Here is a 26,955-nt window from a genome sequence, read left to right on the forward strand (position 1 = left end):
ATAAGAACAAATGAGTCAGTGTTTCAATTTACAATTCTGCTTGTCTTTGCTGTCCATTATCATAAAATATACTGTACTGAGGTTTTTCAAGGAGACAGTTAATGAATTAGAAGATATTTATTTTGCACAGCATTTTCCCTGAGAAAAAACATATTCAAAAGCATATATTTTATTATAAAAACTTTATGCTTTAATAATTATTTCTAATAATATATAGCTTACAATAACTTCAATGCCATCTAATTTCTACTAAGTTTCAAGCATATTTCTTCTCATAAATATCACAGAATGTTCTTTTACACACATTAAAGTTACAAATAACATTGCCAAATATACATGGTGATTAAGATTACTTATACTTTTTATGTTCAGGATGTAATGAAAAATGGACTTGAAAGCCATGACCATGTATTAAAAATGCAAAGATGTTTGTACTGGAGGCTTTTCTGCAGTTAAGTTTCCAAAGAGCACTAGAGTGTGCCTAATTTAATCAATACTGCCCTCTAGCGATGTTATTACAAGTGCAAATTAATGTAAATAATTGCTATTAATAGTCAATTTAATCAGAAAATTGTTTTAGTTCCACACCAGAAAAAAAAAAAAAAAAAGAAAAAAACTTCACAAAACCCCACAGAATATAATAAAAATGGGAAAAGTACTGCCCAATGAACCTGTTGCAAAGAAAATTGAATGGAAGCAGCATTTCTAAAGAGAAGCAGAACCAAAGTTCACACTATTAAAGAAAACAAGAGTACTGGAAGACAGTGCAAACACAAATGAGAAAATAATGACTTATAATGACTTATTTATACAACAAAGAGCTAGCTACTCATGCTCACCCAAAATATGAGTTTAGAAATGGTTTAAAAATTCCACAGATTCTGTATACACCAAAATGTTGTGGGGTGTATTAAGCAAGCATGATTGTTACAAAATGCTGTTTGCATTTTCAAACACTATCTTCTGCTTCGGCATTGTTCTGTCTCCAAGTAGTCAGAACTGTTATTACTGATGGAAATACCATGCAAAACTCCACAAAATACTGAACAGTGAATGTAAAAGAGCAAACAAATAAGAAAACACAATTCAATTGGTTTAAGCCATATATTGAATTTTTAACCTAATTGGTTTAAGCCATATATTGAATTTTTAACCTAATCTTCAGAGCAGTACATGAAAGAAAAATCTGCCTCCAAATCAATTTTGTGACAGCTTGAAACATATGGATCTCTATATATATGCATGTAGAAAGAAAGAAAGAGAGAGAAAGAGAGGCAGATAGACAGATGAATACTTTCCTTACAGGCATAAAGTGTACGTCATAGATTTCTGCTTTTGTCCTCTCACCTTTTCCAGGAAAAAACACCCCAGAAATCTTGCAAACAGCCTTTCCTTTTCGGACTAGTGATCAGATCTCCAAACCACATGGCCTCAGACAGGCTGAAGGCAAAAAACCTGGTTGATTATTGTGATATATTCCCCTTCTTAAATACACTTTCAGCAAGAGAAATAATGTTTTGCTTCTATTAATTGCCCTCTTTCCTCTTTAAACTCTTTCTTGACCTTCCTGCTATGCCCCCTATTTTTCTTCCCATTAGAAAAAACCACAAATTTTAAGGTAGTAATACTTTTTAGGTAGCAAGACACAAAGCAAACAATTCATGGTTTATTAGGTCTGAAAGTAAAGCACTATGTGTTAAGAATTAGCTTGACATAGCTCCATCTTTCCTTTATAATGCCAGAATGGCCCACAGCTAAAAGCAACAGCGTAAACTGCTGATGGACTGCATGTTCAGTGTTGTCACAGTGTGCTTCTCTACCACTCTGGTCCCAGGAAGAAGAGAGAATTCAGGTACAACAACATACATTCAGAGATAACCTTCTGCTTTGTCCCTTCATGGGGATAAAAACCTCCTTCTTTCCTTCCTTGCCATCCCTGTCTCCACCTCGAACACCCCTGATGCATGAAAATGGTATTAACACTTTAAAAGGAGACGAGAAGAGGGGAGAAAATGATGCACTTTAAAAATGCTGAGGAAGGGCATAGAGCAGGCTTGAAATAAAGTGATGACAGGAAGAGGAACAGATTAGAGAACAGGAAGTGAATTTACAACTTTGGACAATGACAGGAAAAAATTAAATGAAAGAGGGGAAAAAGCATATGTTAGCAAGGGAAGTATAAACATCACTTATTAATGAAGGCATGAAAAAGAAGTAAGATAGGTAATAAGATTAGCAGATAAAAAGGATAGAGAAGATAGGAGAGAGCATGATGAGTCCAGAGAAGAGGAAGAGAATGCACACCTACCCTCCCACCTCCTGTTTTTTCCCTTTCGTTCCTCATTATAGGTAAATTAATCACTCCCCAGAAAAACAGACAGATCAAATAAGAGAAAAGAGGGATGCCTAAAAAAAATAAAAAGGACTATTTTACTATTTATAGTAATAGCTCAATCCATAGAATAGAATCATAGAATCAGTTAGGTTGAAAAATACTTTTAAGGCCATCATGTCCACCCCAGCACTGCCAAGTTCACCGCTAAACCATGTCCATAAGGACCACCACAAATATTTTAAATACTTCCAGGGATGGTGATTCAATCACTTCCCTGTGTAGCCTTTTCCAAAGCTTGACAACCCTTTTAGTGAAGAAATTTTTACTAATATCCAATATAAGCCTCACCAGTGCAACTTGAGGGTGATATCACTCATTCTGTCACTTGTTACTTGTGAAAATAGACTGACCCCGTGCTGGCTACAACCTCCTTTCAGAGTGATAAGGTGTCTCTGCTCCTCCCTTTCTCCAGGCTAAACAACCTCAGCTCCCTCAGCCACTCCTCAAAAATCTTCTGCTCCAGACTTTTTCCCAGCTTTGTTGCCCTTCTTTGGACATGCTCCAGCACTTCAATGTCTTTCATTTAAGTGAGAGGCCCAAAACTGAACACAGGATTTGAGATGTGGCCTCACCTGTGCCAAGCGCAGGGGGAAAATCACTACCCAGTCCTGCTGACTATTGTGGGTACAAGCAAGGATTCCATTGGGTTTTCTGGCTGCCTGGGCATAGCTGGCTCATGTTCAGCTACTGTTGATCAGCATTCTGCAGTCTTTTTCTGCTGGGCTGTTTTACATCCACTCTTCCCCAGCCCTCTAGCACTGCATGGGGTTGTTGTGACCCAAGTGCAGGACTCACCATTTCACCTTGTAGAACCTCCTATACTTGTCCTCAACCCACCAATCCAGCCTGTCCAGAGCCCTCTGCAGAGTCCTTCTACCCTCCAGCAGATAAACACTTCCATCCAACTTGGTGTCATTTGTTAACCTATCCAGATCATTAATTAAGGTATTAAGCAGAACTGTCGCAATACTGAGCCCTGGGGAACACCAGTAGTGACTGTCTGCTAGCCAGATTCAATTGTATTCACCACAATTCTCTGGGCTCAGCCACCCAAATTTTTTTTTTATCCAGTGAAGGGCGCACCTATCAAAGCAGCCAATTTTGCCAGGAGAATGCTGTGGAAAACAGTGTTAAAGGCTTTACTAAAGTTCAGGTAGACAGCATCTGCAGCCTTTCGCTGAGTAGGTAGCCTTGACATCAGATGAGGTTGGTCCAGCAGGTGAATGCTTTTCATAAAGCCATGCTGGCTGGGCCTGATGCCCTGTGCATGTGCCACAGGATGACACTCCGGACAGGATGACACTCCATGATCTTCCCTGGCACCAAAGTCAGGCTGAAAGGTCTATAACCTACTCCATGGAAGCCCAAGGTGGCAGTTCTGCTGACCTCCCTCTTTACTTCTCTAAGAATTGAAAACGTGAATTGAAACACATGAAAGTACCACTTCCCTAACAGGCAAGTTTAATGTAAAATGGTTCTCTTGATGGCTGTTTGGCAGTAAGTTTTAGAATATTAATTAGCCCATCAGCTTGCAATAATAACTGTAAATTAAATAAATACTTACATAAAACTGCTTCAAACCAGGGAAATTGGTTTTTGCATTGATTTGGTTCTTTTTTCCCTTCACTAAGGAAATTTGTAGCAGCATCAAATTAAAGAAAGGCTACATAACTATCACACAGAACAACATTTCTTCTGTTCATACACAGAACTCATGTCATTTCTAGGTACCAAAGCACATGTCTGTTTGTCACTGACTTCAGTGAAGTCAGAATTTCTTCCCAGCTCTTCAGACAGCAGGTTCTGCTTCCTTTGGAAGGAGCCAAATATTTGGGCTGTTAGTTTGAGTTTCTTCAAATTTGAGGTACTGAGCAGGCATCTAGTACCAAAGATTAAAATACTACTGTATGCTTTCTGACTGCTTACATGGGGGAAGTCCAAGCCCTTGTGTGTTCCAAGAGAAAAACAAATTCCCTGTGTGCTCAAGAGGAAAACAAATTTTCCTGCTAATAATCCAAAACATAAGAAGCAATACATTTCACATGACCATATATATCTTACTGTTGTTCTTGGGTGGTTTGAATATGCCCCAAGAGTGTTTGGCTTATTAGAGCAATTATAACACATTCCACTTAATTTGTCTTACTCTGGAAGAAGTAGAATAAGGGCCAGTCTAGCCCCAACTGTGCCCTAATGGCACACAAAATATTTTAGTTCTTCATTTTTATGGTCAAAACAAAGGAAAAAAAGTTATGCAAGTCACCTTGAGAAGATAAGAATATATGACACTTTGCTGACTTACACAGGCTTTCTATCAAAAGAAATCCCCATAAAAACCTCTCTTTCAGTGTAGCATCTAGGATTTAACTGAGCGACAAAAATGTTTGAATTTCTCATCACAACCAGAAAGTTGAGCCAGGCTTACTGCAAGTGGCAAATATTTTCAGTTAGGATTGAGTTTCAAGTATGTCTTGACCTTTCACTTTATATGGAATCCACATAAATACCAACAATTCCATGTCAAGCCTGATAAAACTTTAGCAGTTTCATCTGTTTTTCACTCTGTTTTAGAATAAAGAGTTCACCAAAGTTCTGTTTTTTGCTACAGTACCCAAGTGCTCTTACATGACTACCTATTGCAGTCACATTGGCACTCTTTGATGACAATTCCATCATTTTTCCAGAATTGATTTTTGGAAATTTTCTGGATACCTAGAAAGAAATTGGTCATATTAAAGATGTTTCAGTGTTGCTTAAGAGCTGAAATACTTGTCTAAATTGTGTGTTTTATACTTTTAACTACAGTCTTATGCCTCTGTGAGTCTTAGGATTTTGCACAGCATCCAAGAGTGCAAACAGCTTTTTTTTCTATGGGTTCTTTTTACCTAAGAAAATTCACAGAGATGGATGCTGGTTGAACCTGCGTCTGACTCACAAATTTACTCATAATAGAAACAGTTCCAAACCTTTTACCAACTGACTGCAAGTCAGATAAACAGCATGTCTTTCCCCTCTGCTTCTGTGGCTCTCAGTTCTAGGTCCCTAAACAACTAAGCATACATGATGCAGAAAGAAAGATGTAAAAGCATTAAAATGCCCTAGGAAAACCTTACACTGCCTTGCAAGATACCTCCTGCTTTATGGGAATAAAAATGTAAATTTCAGGTGATGATCTAAGGAGCAGCAATGATCTGTTTCATTCATGAGAACTCCCATAGTCCCTTCTGAAAATTTATTTTGTTTCCCTCCCTTCCTCTCCTTTCCTCCACGCTGTTCATATATGCAAACTGAATTGCTTAGTCTTCAGAAAAAAAAAGACAAGTTAATCTAACTCTAAAGTATCTGCAGCTATTAGGAATAAGAAAAAGAAACATGAAAGCTATCCTACTTAATGCTGTATTATGTCTCACTGAGCTAGCCACACGAAGAGAAATTTCAGAGTTCAAACCACAGTACCTACAGAATTAGGAGTTATAAGATTGAACAAATTTAGTGTCTGTGCTTCTGGATGAATATTTATAAAAAGAAGTCTAATGTATTAGGTAGTGTATATGCAGGTGTATTTTCCTGTGCTGCACTCCAGCAAAGTAGCATTCCTGAGTTACAGATAGCAGAATCCCATTACCAGTGCCCTTCAAAAAGAAGATGCCTTTTAACACACATTGTATATTTCTTTTCACTTCCTCTATTCAGCCTGACACAGAAAGAAGTATTTATTCCCAATCTGAGACTCTTTCCATATTTTTTCCCAATAACTATTTTCATATCAGTCTGTCTCAAAAAACCCCAAAAAGTCTCATTTCCCCTTAAATAACACTTCTAGTCCTATCTTCTCAACTTCCCCTAACCATCTGTCAGGACTATCATCATGATCATTAATTTCCTTTTCTGTTAAAACGCTTTTTGTTTCATATTACCTTTTTTTAACTTACAAGATCTTGGAATACACTCATACACTCCTTCTTCTGAATTGCCTATTACTTCATAAGCAATAGCAGTGAAGGAAGTGGGATTGCTGTCATAGTTAGATAATCCTCACAATGACTGAAAATGTTAGAACCACATGTTGTAAACCAGCTGAAATACATTTGAACCTGGGTCATGCAGGTAAGCCTTGTTGAAGAGCTCAGCCTTAAACATGTATAATTACACAAGTTTGGTTTGTGGCATCTGAACACATGCTAAGGAAAAGCAATGGAGGTGACAGAATCACAGACTCATTTAGGTTGGAAAAGGCCTCCAAAGGTCATCAGCTCCAATCTTTCATCATCACCTTGTCAGCTCGACTATGGCACTAAGTACCACGTGAAGGTTTTCTCTCAAACACCTCCAGACGCGGTGGCTCCACCACCTCCCTGCACAACCTGTTCCAATGCTTGACAACCCTTCTGTGAACCAATTCCTCCTGTCAGCAAACCTGAGCCGCACCTGGTGCAGCTTGAAGCTGTGTGCTCTCCTATCACTAGTTGCTCAAGAGGGTGATCTCTACCTTTCTACAGCCTCCTTTCAGGTGTTGTAGAGAGCAATAAGGTCACTTCTGAGCCTCCTTTTCTCCAGGCTAAATGCCCCCAGCTCCCTCATCTGCTCCTTTCAAGGAGCTCCTTGTGCTCCAGCTCCTCCACCTGCTCCATGCCTTTCTCTGGACATGCTCCAGCACCTCAGTATCTTTCTTGCAGTGAGTGGCCCAGAACTGAACACAAGATTCAAGGAATGGCTCACCAGCGCTGAGTACAGGAGGACAAACACTGCCCAGGTCCTGCTGGCCACACTTTTATTGACCAGGATGACACTGGCCTTATTGGCCACCTGAGCTCACTGCTGACTCATGTTCAGCCAGCTGAGGACTCGCACCCAATGTCAGCATTGGTCCAGAAGAGAAAGAGAGCAGCAAGAATATCTCTCTTCAGAAGATTCAAAACCCTCGGATACAAAGGTGATCATGGGAGATTTTTACTCACAGTAGCATTTAAAACTGTTGTGGATAACAAAAGAGCAAGGCAGGCCTCCTTTTGCCCCCTGTGAAAGTCTAAAATCAGCCCCTTCAAGCATCATGGGTGGAAAGAGGGAAGGATGAAGAGGACCACACATTTTATAAGGCACAACAAGGCAAATAGTATGTGTTCATCTCTCACTAATAGCCAAAATGGCTAAAATGTTAAATATCCTTAGAATAACTCCAGCTAAAGACCTTGAGCAAGTAACTCAATGTTATATGATTTCTTTATGCTCTTTTAAGTTGGTAAGACATCTGCACATATATGAAGATTAACACAGATAAAACTAAGGAAGATTTGTAACTGGTAAGGAATTGTAAACTTGAAAAATTACTACTTCTCTGTCACCTTTTTTACTCTTTAAATAAAAAAAACCAATAGCAATATTAGCGTGATTAAAAGTGTCTAAGAATAGCCATGGGCTTTCCTCAGGATACTGAAAAAATAACTGGAATTGTCTTATATTTTTATATTTATTTAAATTTATATGTATGTTTCTGACACTTTTCTCTAAGGTAGGAGACAGATTCAGATAAAATTCCCAATGTATCTAAGATTTTTTTAAAATTAATTTAAAATAAATTTTAAAATGCAATAACTCAATTTTTACTGAATTATGAATGTTTATACATATATATCTATATTCAAAGCATACTCTTTATAGACTAACAAATCTTAAAGTTTTAAACTTTATTAAATTAAATCTTCTTGTGAAAAAAGTGATTTAAATATTTCTGTGTGCTAATAAATATATGCAATACAATTATCTTCAATAAAATAATGCTTTTACTGAAGCAATAGAAGAGTATTTTATTAAGAGAGTGATGTGATTTCAATTATAAAGTTTAAAAAATAATCTTTATAGTTAAATTTACTAGTCTGCATCATGGGGAAAAAAAGGAAAAAAAAAAAGAAGAGCATCAGCCATCACTGAAGTCCACACACAAATAAAAATTTAATTTTTCTTTTCTAATTAAAAGATGAAAATTGTTCAAGAACATCTGGGAGTACTATCTGATTGAGGGTGTTGGTTCAGCCAACGGGCAGTTGGGCTGAAGCAAGTTTAGTGTCATACACAGTAAAAACTGGAAGTGTTTTACTAAGACTGATTGTGAAAAAAGTTGAATAATACATCAAAAGTCGAACATGTTTTTAAAGAGAATACCTAGGATATTTCACCCATTAAAAAAGCTAATTCTGACTTTAAAAGCATGAGCTTTAAACTGGAAGTTCAACTGGTAGTGAAGGAACTGCATAGTCAATGTTCACCAGTGAGATACTTTGCTTTATGTACTCCGTTTGACAAATGACTGTTTAAGAAAGTAGTCATGTTTCACATCATTCCAGAAAGCAATGCAGCAATGTAAATTACTTCCAACAAGCAATTTTATAAATATTTTGTGTATTGGAAATAAATTTTTGGAATTACTCTGCTTAGCCTTTGTCTAGAACTTGAGGAGAAAGTCGTAAGTAGACAATTATGGGAAATCAGAGTAGAGAAGGAATATTATATGTGAAATAAGAAGAATGGAGGAGAGTTTTTATTGTCTAAGAGACATGTTTGAAAACAAAAGCAGGAACATACACAACATTTTTCTTTAGAAATAACACAGGGACATTCACTGACAGCAGAACAGCAAGTATGGTCTTCAACACAGCTCACATGTAAGTAGATAAATAAAGAGAAGAAAGTCCATTACTGGTCTTAGTCCTTACATTTTCTGCAAAGGGAAAGTCCTCTGAAAGTAAAATTTTCTAAAACTGAATTATTGGACAGTCCTCTAATATGGAAAACAAAAATAAGCATATAATAGCATAAAATAGTTCAATTTTTTAAACCTTGATCCTATTCACTTTCAGTGAAAACTGAAAAAGTCCTGGATTAACAGATTGTTACATGCTTAACAGGTTAACAGATTTATGAGATTTAGTTCCTAAAGATGATTCCTAGTTTTAGGAATTTAGTTCCTAAAGATTTAGGCCCTAAAGATGATTTTCAAAATAAGAAAAATCTTTCCCTAAAACACCTCACCACAGAAAGAGTGAGGTTCTTCAGAAAAGTGAAATAGATATTCTTCAAAAAAGTCAACTATCATTTTCTATCAGATTAAAGCCAAGGTTTTCTTTCTTCAATCCATCATTCAACAATGGACATTCTGAAAGGACAGTGGGAAATGTAGTTACATTGTTTTCTTCACAATTTGAGGAGGGAGAGAATATTTCTTGACAGGGTAAGGGGAAAATTGACAGATGTAGGGGGATTGCGCATACAGCAACATATGCTGATCTTCTGTTTAATTACAATGAATTCATACACCTTACAAACTTTTAAGTCCTAGTTTTCTTCACTCCAGGAAAGGTTTATGTTTGTTTTGTGATATATTCTTATAATCCCCAGTAAAATGTCCTTTTGCACACCTATGCTCATCCTCCAGTTTTAAGTTGTGGATGATATAGCTAAGAAGTGGGAAGAAGGATCAGACACGGAATTTAAGGATCATTATCCCAAACTAGCCAATTAAGACTATTTGATTCCCCTAGAGAAACACATTTAGGCATTGCAGACACCTAAATGCATTACACTGTGCAGCACTCTGATTGACAGAGCAAATATATTTAAGCTTAACAGAGGTTATGGATGCAGTGTCTCAGAAACAACCAGTGTTACAATGACTACTGAGGCAGAGCACTCTGTGCACTGTGCAGCATATTGGATCAAAATTCTTTGGCAAGATCACCGTTACTCTCTCTACCCTGTTTCTGTGCTATTTTGGCAAGCAGTTCTGTGGTGATCAGATTTCTGCAGTACTCTGAAAACAAACAACAAAAGAGGAAAAATAAACTGTGGCAAATTTCAAGGAATTTTCTGTAATTTGCAATAAATTTATACAGACAAAACACAGAACTATATAAAAGCAGCTTCAATAAAACTTTTGGGGAGCAGAATAGGAAGTAAATCTTACCTTCTCTCAAAGATATGAGTCTCATGTGCTTCTCCTAGAAGTGGGATGAAACCCCTACCTTGTAAAACCTTTCTCAACTAGATTTTCGAGATGCCTAATGCAGTGTCTCTTCCATGACAGCCCTTAAACTCCCCATCATTACAGCTCCTTGGGACAAATTCAGAGATTATGACACCTGAATGTAGGTATTGTATGTGATGACTGTGATCTCCGTCAGGATCAACAAAATCTAAAGCTCAATTCTACGTAAGCATAGGTGCTCAGTGTCTATTGGACGTGCTTGGGTATGTCTCTTTTTCTACAGATGCTACTTAAAACCCCTTGTTGCACTCCTGAATATGTCTTAGACTTCTGGAATATATAGGCTGTCCTGGACATATGAATAAGGGGAACAGAATTCTGCCCTTACTCTCTTAGCACAAGCCGAGAAATTCCAAGCAGCTCTTGCTTGTGGCTCAGTGAGCCTCCTTTAGTCATGAGTGACCCTCTGCACATGCATCAATGTCCAAACCATGTCCTTGTGACGGAGCATTTTGTCTGGGTTGAATGATGCACGACAGGGAAGAAGATACCAATCATGATCAGTCGCTGTGTTGAAGAAGCAAGTGATTGTGGTTCAGTTAGTCAACATTATGGGACAGACCATGAAACATTTCTGTGGGTCCATCCTTAAGAAAGAAATGCCATTACAGCAATCCCACATGATCAGGAAGATGAGATCACAGATAAGTGTCTTATTACACGAAGCACAAGTATTCTAAGAGCTGTCAGTTTCTTTTTTAAAGGCATTTATCTGACCTTTGTTATCTTCCAAGCTTGTTTTCACATTTATAAGAATGACAAATAGTAACATCAGACTCTAAGACTATTTCAAAAGTGACTGAGCTATTTGAGAGATACTGCTGGGTTAAATCAGAGTAAAATGCTTGCTCCAATCATAGGTGTGGAACAGAAGTTGTTGGTTCATAAAACAGTTACTCAGATGAAATGCAATGAACCTGAGAGGGAAATAGACTTCAGGTGAAGACAGGGATCAAGCTATAGTGTTGACAGTGTCATTAGTGAATCCATTTTAGCGGGTCACACTGTTCCTGTGCTGGTCATCAGACTACCATTTTGGTGTTCATAATCTAATGCAACAAATCAGCTTCAGGAACCACTGATAGGAAACTTATTTTTAATAAAATATTTTATGCTTTAGGACTTTAGGCCTTTCATCACGGTAAGATTTTTGCTCCTGAGAATTCACAGGTTTCTTTTTCTCATCATAGATTCTCCCATATAGAAGAGATCTGAAAGAGTTCAGCTGCTGACAGTATCAAGCCCTTGGTTCCTCTGGTTTGTCTGGGTATGTGAGGAGGAGGTTCTCAAGACAGAAGGAAGAGATATCACCATGTTTTAGCAGTTACAAGAAAGTACATCAAAGTTAAGGGGATAGGTCCTAAAATATTAACTATAGTCCAGATGGCCTGCGTGGGTGAAACTTGAGAATGTTTAATGAGAAATCACACAAAACTCAGATGCTATAGAAACAAGAGACAAAACAGAAAAAGAGGAAAATGTATTACTGACTCTGCCAGACATGCTAGGCAACATTTCATAAATATCAGATGGAAGAAGCCATGATCAATCTTTCCCTTGAGGTCAGGAATAACATGCCATATAGAACAGGACTGGTGCACAACTGACATTGCATGTTTTGAGTTTCTGCTGTAGAAGGATACTTGTATATTGTCCTCATCCTAGGTCTTGGCTTGGGCTAAGAGTTTCTTGGATATCAGTGTATCAGGGTTAATTAGCAAGGAATAGTTTGTGTTTCTCTGACACTGGACATTTTTCACTAATTAATCAGAAATGAAAAAAAAAAAAAAGGCACTTTTTTTTCCCCTCAAGTAGGAGCAGAAATCTGGTCTGTGTAGGAGACAATGTGGGTGTACTCTACAGATTCTGTAAGATTTAAAAGGACCATTGTGGGAATGACAACATAGGCAGGAAAGTACTACTGAAAGACAACCTTGCAAGGTAAAAGTATGTTTGTCCCAGCAGTCACATGCCTTTGGAAAGCTTAGCTGCAATTCTTTTCCATATGCAATTATTAACTCTCATCACAAAATCTTTTATCACTCCTAGACTCAATTGGTACAAAAGCAGTTAAAAACTATTAAAAACTATTTTGCATAATTTTGTTTAAGAAAAAAAAAATCAAAAGAATTAAACTTCCATTTAAAAGTTACATATTTAATTTTTAATTTTGCATTCCAGAAGTAGTAATATGCAATAGGATATGAACTGTTTTGAAAAGTAGACAAAAATTCCAATAGAGAAATAAAAACCTGGTCTGCAAATATTGTCCTATTCACCTCTGGGCATTTAAAAGCCCAACTTACAATTTTGTTGGTCTCATTGACTACAGCAAATCTTTTCTGAAGCCATGTAGGTATTAAATGCCTTATAAGGAAAAATGAATCTGGATGTCACAAATTATTTCTTTGATATTTTAAAAATCATGTTCCCTGGTTTTATTTTGTTTTTGTTGGTTTTTATTAAAAAATAAAGAAACCACAGCAAAAAAACCCCCAACTGCATGCTATGCAACTTCTAAAGATAAGATGACATTTTCATCTTCCTAGCAAAAAATTATTTCAAGCAAAGATATTAACAAGAAAACAGCTGCCTTTCTAATTAGTACATTTGATGCTTAGCTTCTATTCATTACAGCACAGACAGGGAACACTTTGATCTAAATGTTTTAATCAGCTTTAAGTAGCATCAGGCCCCAATAATTTAAGAATTATATATGTATTTAAATGAACATATATATGTATACACAAATAAATGCATATATATATATATATATTTATGAGCACCTAAAAATTGATCGGATCAAGACATTCCCTTATAACACATCAGCAGGAATTGAGAACATTATAATTGCTATGGATAGGCCATATAAAAATGCCTGAACTCTAATGTTAATGAGAAACATCGTGATAGAACTGAAGTTTCTTTTGGATTCTGAAAGTAAAAATATTTAAAAAAAAAGTAAATATACTTAAATATCAAAAAATAAGAGAAAATTCTAAGTTGTAGCAAATATCATTAATTGTTCATCTGACTGTTGATTTAACATTTGGGCATTTATTCCTGAATCTCCTCCCTTTCCTTTTAAAAATTCCATACCTACACACCATCTGAATAAAAGGTAGGGGTCAGGAGGTTTTACTTTTTTACAATATATGCACCATCAAGTCTTTAAATTTACTCCAATAAAGTGTGCTTAATTAACCAACAGTACTTATTCTTCATGCAGACTTACAAAATGCAGAACAGCTATATCAATGTGTAATAGGAGACATTTTCACCATAATTTTCTACTTAAAGGTGCACTTACATTGATATTTGATTACACTAGTGTTCTTCTATAAATAGCAGAGTATCTGCATATTCCCCCAACAAGCTCTGCTCCTGAGAATTTTCGTTCAAAATCTGGCATGACTGTAAGTCAGAGCTCTGACATCTGGAGCACTTTGGGCTACCTCCAAATGGAAAAAAAAATCAATATTTGCCAGAGAGCATCTTTCTCAAAGATGGACCAACTAACCTTGGCCAAAACCATATAAACTGAAATTGAGCACCTTGCCATCAAAATTAACAGAGTGACTTGAAAATAATGCTGTCACTCCTAGCAATGACACTGCTTTGCTCTCTTTTTAGATATACAATAGCATGACAGGCCAAAATGACACAAACTCTGTATGGGCAAAACTGACAATAATTATAAGTAGACATAATTCAGAAGCTAGAGATTTAGACCTTTATAACGTCAATGAAGAAAGAAATACATTTTCATTTAAAGCCTCATACATCGTTTGATCAGAAAATAGTGCCAAGATTCATCAAAAGCTGTCAATTGCCATTTGCTGGGCTAATTCAAGACAATCATGCACTTAAATATACATTTTTTGTTTTACAGAAATCCTGCTGATTCTCCTGAGACCATTATAACTGGCTTATTTCCCAGACATATCTGTAAAGGGTACTTGGCTCACAGAAAATATAACATATAGTATCCTAAAGTGAAAAATATGGTAGAACACTTTTGTCTGTCAAATTTGTGAGTTAAGGGAAAGAACTGTTCCAATCTCAAGATTCGAAAGGTAAACTGAACTCTTGGCTAAGTCCTTAAAGCTTAAAAAAAGACAAGTGAAAAAAAGCTCCTTGGTCCTTTTGCCAAATAAATATAATGATTTATTGTCAATTAAATCCTTGCTTTTTATTATCTATAATATAATTTATGACTGGTCAACTCTACAAACAATAACTGTAGTTCTCACAGTTTGGTTCCTAGTGCAACAAGGCACAGAGTCTGATTTAATATCTAAAGCACTGGCTAACTGCCACACTTTACCTTAAACATAGCTCACAACTACCACCCAGAAACTGAGAAGGATGTTATTCACTGAGACTCTGCAGACAGGATAAGGTACTCATATCTGTAAAACACTTTCAGTCACAGAAAGAGATAAGGGGACGAAGGATATAATTAGTATATCAGTATCAGAAAGCAGTATGGCCGTTAGCACAGCAGAGTTATTAAATTTTATAACATCAGAGAAGCACTTAGCTGAATTGTATGAATCTGCAGGTTCTGGTTACTGTCTCAAAGCACAATGTGAACCTGTTCACAGATTCAGGTCTATTTTTAATCAGATGATGAGTAAAGAACTACTCAAATAGTTTTTTGGGTTTCTTTCTTTCTATATTTTTTCTTCCTAAGGAACCATTCAAAAGACTGTCTTCTTTGCTAGATTGCAGTTCCAAATTCTCCCCTGCTTCTTCCAATGTTCCTGGCTACACTGTGGTGCATCTACATAAGAAAGATTCAGTGTTCATTTTCTCCCTTTTGTCCTTATCTCTAGACTAGAGACCAAGTAGATTTCAATTCCTACACTGAAAAGAGGGCAGAACATGAGTTTCTTGCCTTAACAGTAATTATTTTCTATTAGGTCTAACCACTAAGTCTATGGGTTCAATTCATTAATCCCAGCATGCCATGTTTAGATTCCTCAGTGTATTGAGCACTGATGGACCTGGTCAGGCTCCAATGATCATGGATACCTGCCTATATTTCCTCACCAAGTACTGTATCTCCTAGTAGGAAGACAGGTGGGCAGCTGTGGGAACTACCTCACATAGGAATAAATTGCAGCAGATGAGCCACTTCCTTGAAAAAATTCAATTTTGTACAATCTTCTGCCTTACAGGTATTATGTGACAAAATTCTGCACAGGGAGAAGTAGAGCAGAATACTTGACTTCTGATAAATTGACTCAGTAGAAGTTTGGACAGCCCCAAACCTCAGAGGTTCCTAGAACTATTAGTCCCCAGGCAGCTAACTTGCAAAACAATGCTCAAACTCCATGAAACCTCCGACAGATTGGGTCCTGGTTTTCACTTTGAGTCCTCTGTGGTATTGTTACAAAAACATGGCTGGTGCATTTTTCTCCTATTCTAGTTTTTTAGAAAACAGTTTTTGGATCCAGTGCTTTGTGCAGAAGCCCAGAGTAACAATATGCACAGGATCACTTCAGAATTAAGCAAGGGAGCTTGCACTTAGAGGATATCAAACATGCTTAACCTCAAAGCAGCACTAAATTTCTTCATTTTGCCACAGTAGCCAGACCTTGGGGTGCATGCAGAAGTGAAATTATATGCCTCTGAGTAACGTTACTGGGAAAGAATATGTTGTTTATAAAATTACAATGACAAAGATACGAGGCAGACCACGTATTGAACACCATCTTGGATTTAAGACTCATCAATAAAACAGGAACAGCATGAACACAAATATATTGCACTAGAGTATTCAAGTAGAAATTGGCTCCATTCAAGAAAGCCTATTTCCCTTTTTTCTGTCTGATAATCTGTTTCCATTTATATTTGTGCCTTAATCAGCACACCAAATGTATTGGCAAGCATTTTTGAGCTCACCTTTTGACCTCACTGTCAGAAAACTCTCACCTCAATATCAACCACGGGCAATATTCCTCAGGAATTATCAAAAATAAGTCAGAGTAGATAAAGCTGAGTGGGTTCTAGTCCCCATGGGCTTTAAACTGCTTATGAAAATGATCCTGGACATTTTGAATGCTTTGGCATAGTAGAACTTTTATTCAGTAAATATCAGTCAGGTGCCTTCCAGTGGAAATATGATACATACAGCATCACAAGACTCGAATGAATGTCTACTCTATGGACAAGGAATGGTAACAGGCTTTTCACATGAGGGAGCAGATATTCTTCTGCACAATTCTTCATCCTCACTATTCACCAGTGTCACTCTCCATGTTGTCTTTGAAGGATGCCTCCACCAAAGATGTTTCTCACAAAGAATTAATTCTGAAGGAGACCTAGTTTCCCTTTCTTAAAAGAGTTAAGCTGCTTTGGAGTTACAGTAGGATGCAGAGCAGAAATCAGTAATGCCACTCTGCAGATGTCTTTTTTAACAAAGTTTCACTGTAGGCATGCTGGACTAACTAGAATGCCTAAGGTCAGACCTTCCCTTAGAGCTCAGCCAGATGCTCTCAACAAACTCTATAAGATGTTCTGGGAACACTGATATGTGAAAACAAAAATGATAGAAACTTTCATAAATGTATCAAACTGTCAGAGGACTGCACTAATGCATACTCTGTGATATTGATAGTATGATCCTGACGTTTTTTAGCTCTAAAAAAACCCATATATTTTTAGTACTTTTTGTGTATTACCTGTACTCATGAAAAACGAATACTTGAAAATACAAAGGAAAGGGACAATAAAAAGAAGTGCTGCCAATTTCTTGTTCTGTCTTTTCAAACAAATATATTTTAAAATTCCCTAACCTCTAGTTCATTCCACTGGACTGTATGTAGCATCTAAGATCTTATTTTGCATTGCAATATCAACCAGCAGTGGGTGATACTACACAAAAGGATGTGAGTATTGTTCTGTCTCATAGAGCTGCCAGAAGTAAAGTATTGGCTGTTTGTGGTTCACCTCAGAGTCACAAGGAGTTCATGTGTTTGTGGCACAGCTCCTCTTATAGCACCTTCCAGCTTCCCACAGCTTTCCCTCTCACTGAGGCCTGCTTCATACCGCAACACAGCCAATCCCCAATTTATTTCTGAAGCTAATTTGGGCCCCCTACTGCCCATCAGTTTAATGCCCATGAAGTATACCAAATATCCCCACTCAACAGGACAGATAGGGGATGATTGAAAAAAAACCCTATGACCCAGAAAAACACCTTCACTCCAGCCACTGCATCAGCCCATGGTTGGTTACAGGGAAGCGAATGGAAGTCATATAACTCCTTATGAAAAATTAAAGCCATAAAAGGTGCATGACTGACTGACCACTAAGACAAGCTTTAAAAATCCTAAAAAGGAAAAAAATCCCAAATTTAAAACCTTCTCCTATGATTTAAAAACCTATTATCTTAGTTTCAGAGGCACACTAATCCATTTCTTTTCCTCTTGGAAAGAAGAAAGGTGAAATTTAAGGCATTTTTTGTGGGTGAGTAGCTATCAAGGGCAGCAGATGCACCAAAAGTTTCTTAGTGGTTTTGGATATGGTGGGGGATCAGTCTCTTCTCCCAAATAACAACTGACAGGATGAGAGAAAATGGCTTTAAGTTGCATCTGGGGAGGTTTATATAAGATGTTGGGGAAAATTTCTTCACCGGATGGGTTTCAGGCATTGGAGAAGGCTGCCCAGGGAAAAAGTTCAGTCACCAGTCCTGGAGGCATTTAAATGATGTGTAGATGCAGTACTTAAAGACATGGTTTAGTGGTGGACTTGGCTGTTCTGGCTTATGGTTGGACTCAAAGAACGTTTTCAGTTTAAATGATTCTATGTTTCTATGATCCCTGATGATCATCAGAATAACTTGGGCCAAACTTCCTTACTCCTATTAAAAAATCAGCCAACCTTCAGTTGTAGGTGGAAATAAATGAGATGCCAAGATGGCATCCAATGGTTGTCCATTGATTCTTGTACCAGTGAGGCGCTGTGTGTTGAGCTTCCTGGCCATATATGAAGTTTTGTTGATTCTGACTTTGGCTGTAAATGCGGAAAGGTTCTGTACAAACATGTTGTCATGTGCTATACACTGAAGGATCAAGATCTACAAAACTTTCTATTGGCAGAGGAATATATACAATATTGACATCAGTAAAATTCATGGCAGCAACCTAAGGATATGTCACTATTAAGAAGGTTTTTTTTGGTATCCACAAACAGTGACTACAGTGCCTATTACCATTACTGTTGATTAAAAATTCAGGAAAAAGATATTATAAATATTCCTTTTAAAAATCAATTTCACAGAGAAAATGCATTCGTTCTATAAAATAAGCCGTCCAAATATTCTTCTTATACTTTCTAAGACTTTCATGTTTTCTGGATTTAATTTTGGGTTCTATCTTAGACAAAGATCATCCCCACTCATTCTTGGGTATTTTTTCTGTCAGAATTAAAAAATGCTATTGTGAGTTATATTTCTGGAGAAAATAGATAACTGTGTCATTCTTAGTGATGGTATTGCCACAACATTTTCAGGCACTTTGAACAGCACTCTCGAAGATTATAACGTATTTCCATTCCACTGTTTACTCATGGCCTAAACAGAAAACTTCAGTTTCCATTCAAAAGGCAGAATTTTTTAACTTTCTAAAGCATTGGAACTATATACACACATCATATTCAAGTTTGAATACAAAGATAATTTTTTTAATAACTTTTTTGGTGCTCCTAATATGTTAAGAAAACACCAAAAAAAATCTAAACCACCTTCACAAATCTAAACAACATTAGCATGCAATAAATTCTTTTCTGTACATCAGTTGATTTCATCTCTCTTCATTGCTTCTCTCATGCTTTGTCACGCAAGTGAAACAGTGAGATAAATCAACTGTTTATTTGCTTTATTGCATAAATTTCACAGCAATAAAACAGAATTGATCACATAAGGAAGTTTGAGATGGGTTTCAGTGAATCCTTGAGACACTGTAAATTAATCATGCAAGTTGAAATTGTATTTCCCAAGGGAAATATATTTTAATAGATATTTTCCAAACATTTTCCTTCTTTAATATATTTATAAATTTTGTTACTACTCTTGTTTTTTTCTAAGATGATTAAACCATTATTTTTCCCTAGTCTTGTGTGTTGAAAAACAAGTCATGAAAATCTCTTTATTACTTACAAAAATATGCAACAAAATAACAGGGAAATTTAAAATGAAGGCATGTATATATCTTCAGCAGCAATTATGTATTCCTAGCCTTTGTCTAGACCAAAATAGATGGCACTGCAAGAGGATCCATAAAAATGGAAAGCGACATTATATGTAGCATGTAATGCTACCCTGAGACAAGTTTTAATGAAATGAAAGAAAATTGAACTAGTCAATTCATCCTTTGCATTACTTGATACTGTCCATAAAGTCACATTTTAAATAATTAAAAACTTATTTTTAATTAATACAAGTGAATTTCAAAGCTGCTTGATTTATAATACTAGAAAATATAGTTTTAATTCGCATTTGGAAAGTATCGAATAATGATTTTATGTGCAAGAATATAATTTAAAACAGGACTGCTACTAGCTCACAAATAGCTACTGCCTGAATGTTGCCAGTACATGATCATCTTCATTGCCACATCTTCCTTTCTCAGGGACCTGAACTGTGAAAGTGCAGTCTCTGCTTGCTCTTGAGATCCTGTACTAAAACCTTCCAATGTCTACTGATTTGTGCAAATCCTAATAATTTTGTTCTAAAAGAGAAGACTGAAAAAAAAAATGAACACTTTTATACTTGTCCCCACAATGGAAATTGACATCAACAAAAGGAGGGAACTGGGTTAAACTATGACAGGAAATTAAAGCAGTTTCCCTACCCCCAGTCTTAAACAAATTGTTAAATCTGCCTAGTTTATTATGGAAATACAGGATTACAACATCTGAAAACAGTGATAGACAAAGTAACATTAATTCCTTTGATAGTCCAAACATATGTGATGGTTTTAATTTGTTCAAAGTCTAATAGCTCTACAGTAATAACAGACACATCTCCTTGGCTCTTAACCATCAGCCATTAAAAGGAAGTCTGGTGAAAATAGTTGTTGTTGCTGCTGTTGCTGTTGCTAAAAATAATAATAATATTAATAATAATAATAGCAATAATAACAATAATAACAAATATTATTATTTTCCTTTCTAACAAATAGCTGGCTGGTGAATTTGGGCTGCAACACAATTACTGTCACATAGTCAAAGTCATCATAAGGCTGATTCACCAGGAAGTGGTTTATGTGAATGGAAATCATGCATGATTTTTGGCATGGAACAAGGCCAGCAAACTTTGTACCTGATTTCAGAGTACAAACTAAGGACTACTTGTGACCAGTGATATGGATAGGGTGAAACCTAGGACATTTTTGAGACAAACTAGTAACCCCATGGAAAATAACACTGATCTTTGCTGCACAGGGTTGTTGCTGCCAGTAGGATTCCTACAGGATCCTGTAACAAAAACATTATCTTTATGCTTCCATAATGTGGGGGTTTTTTTCTGTGTTATTGAAAGGAAATCCAAACAGATTAAGGATATGGAAATGTTTGTTGCAGTATTTTGTCTTGTTACCATAATTTGAAGTGAGTGATCCCTCACCATCTTCAGACAAAAGAGGGCACATGTAAAATAAAGCAAAAGGATGAAACAGGGCAATTGATTGTAGTAGTAAAGCCATTGTTAATCTGCTAACTCTTTCACTTTGATTAGTAAGTTTTCTAGATGTAGAAATAAAGGTGTGGTTTCATTATACTCTATGCCATAGTTCACTCCTAGTCTATTCAATTCTTCTCCAGCTTTCTTGCACCATACACAGTTGCTTATCCACTTGTTTCAAATCTAATTATGGTGCAATCAAAGAAGGAAGTGGAACAGTTCAATGATCTGATAGAAAATTAACTCATTAAAAAAGGGGAAAAAAGACTTTCTGTCAGAGCAGTGAGCTCAACTGATTTATGCACACAACTGCTCGTTGCAAGAAATGGACATGAATTTCCAGCCAGGCCTGGAAAAGCCTACTTTTTAGGGGCAATGTATAGCTGTACTGCATCAGGTACAATCTCACAGTAAATCCTGAGAAAGATAAAAATAAGGCTAATGACTAGGTGTGATATGATAGGAAAACTTAGTGATTAGAAGTTGTCTTGATGCTTTGACATATGGAAAATATAATGACTGCTTCTATAGAGACATGGAATACACAGGACTCAAAGTAGACCATTTTATCAGGTCTGTAGGTCTGCCATATTTGAACTGGGCTAAGAACCATAACTTTATGCAGAAGCTTTTACTATATTTGAACTATTTATCATATGATTTCAAACAATGCCTTTTCCATGACAACTGTGGTTCTCATCTTCCCAGAGATCAGCCAGCTATATGCAGACTACTTAACATTTCATAGTATAATCATTACTTAACTAATATTAACTCAACTCTACAAAGCTAAGTTAGCTTTTACTTATCTCCTTTCTTTTCTTTATCCGGCAGATTGCTTCCCACAGATTTGAAAGTTTTGAAGACGAGTAACATCTCATGTCATATGTGTACAAGAGCTGAAATAACAGTTGCTAATCATTTTAGATTATTTCTATATAAATCTGTGTTGATTTTGTTTGTATTAATAGGAAAAGCAACAGCAGATACCAAGGTTCAAGAAGGTAATTTGTAATTTTATAAAGGATTCACAAGTCATCCACCATCTATGCAACATGTTCCAAATAAAATTTAATGATAAAGAGAGGTGTTGGCCTTCAGCCCTTTTTATTTAATGAGCTAACAATGCTTCACTTTCATGGCCAGCTCTGAGAACATTTTTATTTAAGGTAGAAAAAATTGGATTAAATGTTTACAGTTAAAGCTGGAAAATCTTTCTTCAGAGACATACTAAGCATATCCAGCTCCTAGCTAAAGAACTTTGAATCTATTTTCTTATCAGAGGTCAAGCTTGTCAGCTATTTTTGCAATGGTTCAACCTGTACTGCAGTTTCCACAGCACCGGCAAAGAAAGGATTAGTGAATAACCTCTTTCCACTATGGAGATCAAGAGTTAAAACACTCTCACAGTTGCCTCTGAAGTTCCCTCAGATTATGATCAATGAGTTCATTCTATTTTCCTGATGGCTCTTCAGTTCCCCTCCTATAGGTTGAGCTAAGAGAAGCCCATAGTTTCTATGCTCTAAAGAAAACCAATTTCCAAGTAGTTTGATGGTTACTTGGTTTTGCTGTACAGCACACCCCACTTTACCCAAGATATCTGGGTAAACACACCAGACGAATACAAGCAGCAAAAAGGAAGGGAACATGGCTGATCAAGCATGAAAATGAACATTTCTTCCCTTAAAAGTATTTGTATTATCTTTACATTCAAAAGAGGCATTTCTATTGGAAAGAACTCCTGTCCTGACAAAGCAATAAATACAGTTAAGAATACATCACATAACCTTTAGCAAAGTTCATTACTAGTCTTACTACAAGAAATTAATATTATGAAATAGGAATATAAATGACCATTTCCATTCTTCTTTTGATTTTCTTGGCACAAAAACTTGGTATTACCTGTGGAGGAGATGCTTTTTAATACAAGTAATCAGTTTGCTACTCATACTATTTGGGGAGTAGTATATATTTACAGAAGAATTTACTGTCATATCACCTAAAGACACTAATTTTTTGCCTGTTAGTCGAAACATTTCACTTGTACCTTCTTCCAAAAAAAGGAAACTGCTTTTAAAAGAAACTTTAAATGAGAACTTTGGCTCTAAGTTTACTCACTGAGTTTACTCACTGAGTAGCTTCACTACTATGAAACTAGCTTCCATGCATACAAGATCAACTATATTTTCCTTCCATGCCACAAAATATTGTTCTTTAAAAAATACATTGTTCTTAATTCAGCAGCTGCTTCGGGCTGTAAAAATTTAGAAACCATTCTACATTTTGAGACACCAAAGAAAATACCTGAAGCACATTTGTGTTGCCAGTGCCAGTTTAAATAATTAAATCTTGTTGCTCCACCAAAAATGAAAAATATTGAGGATATTTTTGTTTGTTTTGTTTGCTGTCAGATGTCTTGCTTTTAAATACTGTGACAATGCTGAAATCTCCATTCTTTCAGAAGCTGGCAGTTCTGAACATGCTACATATTGTTGTATGGAAGTGACTGAAGCAAAGCCAAACATCGTATTTGTCATCACATTCCTGCATTTCCATTTTTTTCCCCTGGCCTATCATTGGAACAATTTGTCTTTGTCTTTTTCAGAAAATGCTCCCTTTCCAAATCACCCCTCAAACAGAACAAACTGCCAGGAAGTCTGAAAGGCACATACAACATGGTCAGGATGGGTTGTAATGAGTGCTGTGAGTATTAGACATTACAATGGGTGCATTTGGTGTTCCAGTTCAATGGTACTTTTCAAGATGATGTTTTTACACATGGTTACTTCCAGTCTGTATTTTACATCATAAATAAGGATTTTCTGGGAGGTGTATTAGGCATGCTGACAAGGAGGTACAATATTATTATATTAGCAGACCTCTGTTATCATTCATTTCTATATATTTCACTACTGTTTCTTCCTGCATTTCATTCATATTGCACTAATAGCTGAGGTGACATACACATTTCTATAGGTTACATATCTCTACCATATATTGTTTGCCAGCATCCCAACAAGGCCACTCAGGCTTCTTTAGGGATATTTTAGAAGGTTTTTGAGGATTTAATGTGCATCTCTAGATTTAGCATTTTTAAAGCACTCAAAGTAATGGATTTACCCAGGTAACAAACATTTTCATCACCCCAGTATCTTTCTTGTTTAAGGGAGATATCTTGGCTAGATACATGCACACAGACTGTGTGCTATAACCATGTTAGGAATTACAGACGTGCCGCTTTCCACATTTCTCATGTCTAATAGAAAAACACTTTTCACCATTCCAGTTGTATAAGACTGTCACCTGTGACTCCCCCCACTCAGAAGGGGCTCTCTGGCATTCCTCCTGCTTAGTCAGAATCTGGGTCAGAAGCTCTTGAGGAGTATCTCAAGAACAATCTGGTGTATTGGTTCCACTTATCCTCTGGCTCCCCTGTTGGCATTTTTTCACAAAGAAGCATGGGAGACTCTGCCTCTGCTTGGCTTACAGGAAGCAGAAGGACATCAGAGTGAAGAACCGGTACTCCTTGCCTCTTACTCTGAAGTGCTCTGAACATCTGCAGTGGGCTCCGCTGCCCTCTGTGGTGGATTTATAAGGGGCCACTATGAGCATCCTCTGATGACATTCAGCCTCTTCAAAATTCCAGTATTCTGTAAATGCTGTTCCCAAGGGCATTCTTCATAGTTATGCTATGGTATACCTGTATGACTTCCTGGTGTCTGCACCTCTTGAGAGATATTTATTAACAGCATTTTCAGTGACTTGCAGCAGCGCTGGCTGGGCTGATCAGAAGAAATGCTGCTTTGACCAAGAGAGGGTGGAGTTTCTGGGGTAACTGGGCAACCCTGAATTGCACATAGACTCCAAGGAGACTGATGACATCGCGAGTTGGCAGCACCTTCTAGCACAGGTGCAACGGTTTTCAGGATTTAGCATGCTCTAAAAATAGTTCAGGAGTGGGATTGCTGGTTTGTAGCTGAAATAATGGCACTCACCTAAAAGAGGGCTTGACTTTTATGGATGCCTGACGCACAACCAGCTTTTCAAAAATGGGTATTCACTTTAGCTTTTATCCCATAGACATTCTTTTAGTGTAGAACCAGATGCTTTAACCTGTACCTGCTTCTCTGGGTAACTCACCCCACTGAGACAAATTATGCTGGAGATAATGAGCTCCTGCTAATCAAATCTAACTTTGAGAACTGACAGCAGAGCTGTGAGAGAGCAGAAGGACAGAAAATGGTGATGACCAGCCCCCCAGGCTGGAAGAGTATTGAGGGATGAAGTGCACCTCTCTCTGCTTTGTGTCCTGGCCCTCTTCTTTTTTCCTTCCCTTTCCCTTTGTCATCTAGGGAAGAGAATTTCATGGCAGGTGCCTTGTCATGGAAAAGTGACACAAATTTGGATGCACACCTCATACACAGACCTTGTTGTCATTTTCTCTGCTTCACTTCAGCTGTGGTAGAGGATGAGCCCATGGCCAAAATTCACCAGGTCATGGCAAACAACATGCTTCTGGCTCGGCATTGTGATGGCACAACATCAACCAACCTCTAAGCAGGAAGGGAGATATCTTACAGGGACTGCTGAAAAGATTCCATCGGTGCCACACTGCATCTGAAGCTGGAAATGAGCTTTAGCGCTTTTGTATCCAGTCCTGTGGGTATGCATGGTATTGACAGGTGTAGTTGATTATATTTGGGCCTGTAACATCTTTAATTGTACCAAAAGGCTTCTGCAAAGACCACATCGTGTTGTATAGCCATGGTAAGAAAGGGGGGCTGTGGTCCCTCAGTGGTACCTTAAGATCTGTCACTAATCAAGCTAAAAATGTAAACACCTGTATTGTTCTTGTAGCTCTCATTGGAGGAGGTGGGTAGGAAAGACAGATCAACATTTCCGTGTCTCCTTCTCTCCATCACAGATCATGGATACAAAGGAGAAGAAAAGAACTTTCATTTCCATGCTCAAGGTCCTGGGTTATAAAATGGCAGCCCTGCCATTTCACTGGTGGTTTGAGTAAAGGGTGCTATAACAAGAAAAGACAGCTGCCATGGAGACTTTTGATGGATTTCCTCAAGCTGTGCAGATTGCTGGTCAGAGAGCTCCTTCTTACTTTTTTACTACAGTCTTAATTTTTGAAATTTTATTATCTCTCATCATTTTTTTAGTGCACATAAGGTAAGCAGAAAGGAAGAGTAATCAAAATGTCTGTTGCATAAGCACACACAATTTTATTGACAGTTTCTTCTTTCCTTTGAATGTGAGATGCTCTATTCAAAACTAAATTTTAAACAGTATTATATTTACATAGCAAATTTATCTCCACACAATATTACTTTTATATTATTCAGTATTAAATTTATAATTTCTTTTAACAATTAAATTTTTTTTCCATGACACCTTCTTTGCTTTTCTTGATATCATGAATTAATATAAGAGAAAAATCTTTGTACAGCACAGTTTCTATCAAAGCATCATAATTAGCAATAAAAGTATCTTAACAATCTTTATTCTTTATAATGAGCCTGTACATTCTAACAGTGTTGGCTTGCTCACTCCCTTCATTCTGCATTGCTCCTTCTGACTTGGTCATATTATTTTTCTAACTGGAAAAATGCAAGCTGTCTAGTGCATACTCCATTAATTACTAGTTTTAGTCCACAGTTTGCAAAAAAGTCTTGGCAAATTGTCAATACAGAAAAAATGTCTATTGTAAAAAAAAGGATAAAATGTTTTCTGGTGAATTTTCCTTTGATCAGTCTGTGATTTTTGGGAATTTTGCACAATGGAATATCTCTTAAGAGAACATTAACCATTTTGGTTGGACTA

At 36.8% G+C, this 26,955-nt stretch overlaps 1 protein-coding gene across 18 annotated transcripts in view; it reads right to left on the minus strand.

Moving 5' to 3' along the window:
* The window catches only part of TAFA5 (TAFA chemokine like family member 5), a 505,223-nt gene that overhangs the window by 104,706 nt on the left and 373,562 nt on the right, over nt 1-26,955 (minus strand). For 7 of the 18 annotated variants that reach the window (XR_012580127.1, XR_012580124.1, XR_012580122.1 and 4 more), the window contains one exon: nt 1,348-1,440. The exons of 9 other annotated variants lie outside the window; for them this stretch is intronic. The gene's annotated coding sequence lies outside the window, so the exon portion shown is untranslated. Of the gene's footprint in view, nt 1-1,347; nt 1,441-2,308; nt 2,407-26,955 lie in introns of all 18 variants that reach the window. 2 more of the 18 variants (XR_012580126.1, XR_012580120.1) reach the window with 1 other exon arrangement.

This window comes from Zonotrichia albicollis, chromosome 4 (assembly GCF_047830755.1).
Source record: "Zonotrichia albicollis isolate bZonAlb1 chromosome 4, bZonAlb1.hap1, whole genome shotgun sequence".
Lineage (NCBI taxonomy): Eukaryota > Metazoa > Chordata > Aves > Passeriformes > Passerellidae > Zonotrichia > Zonotrichia albicollis.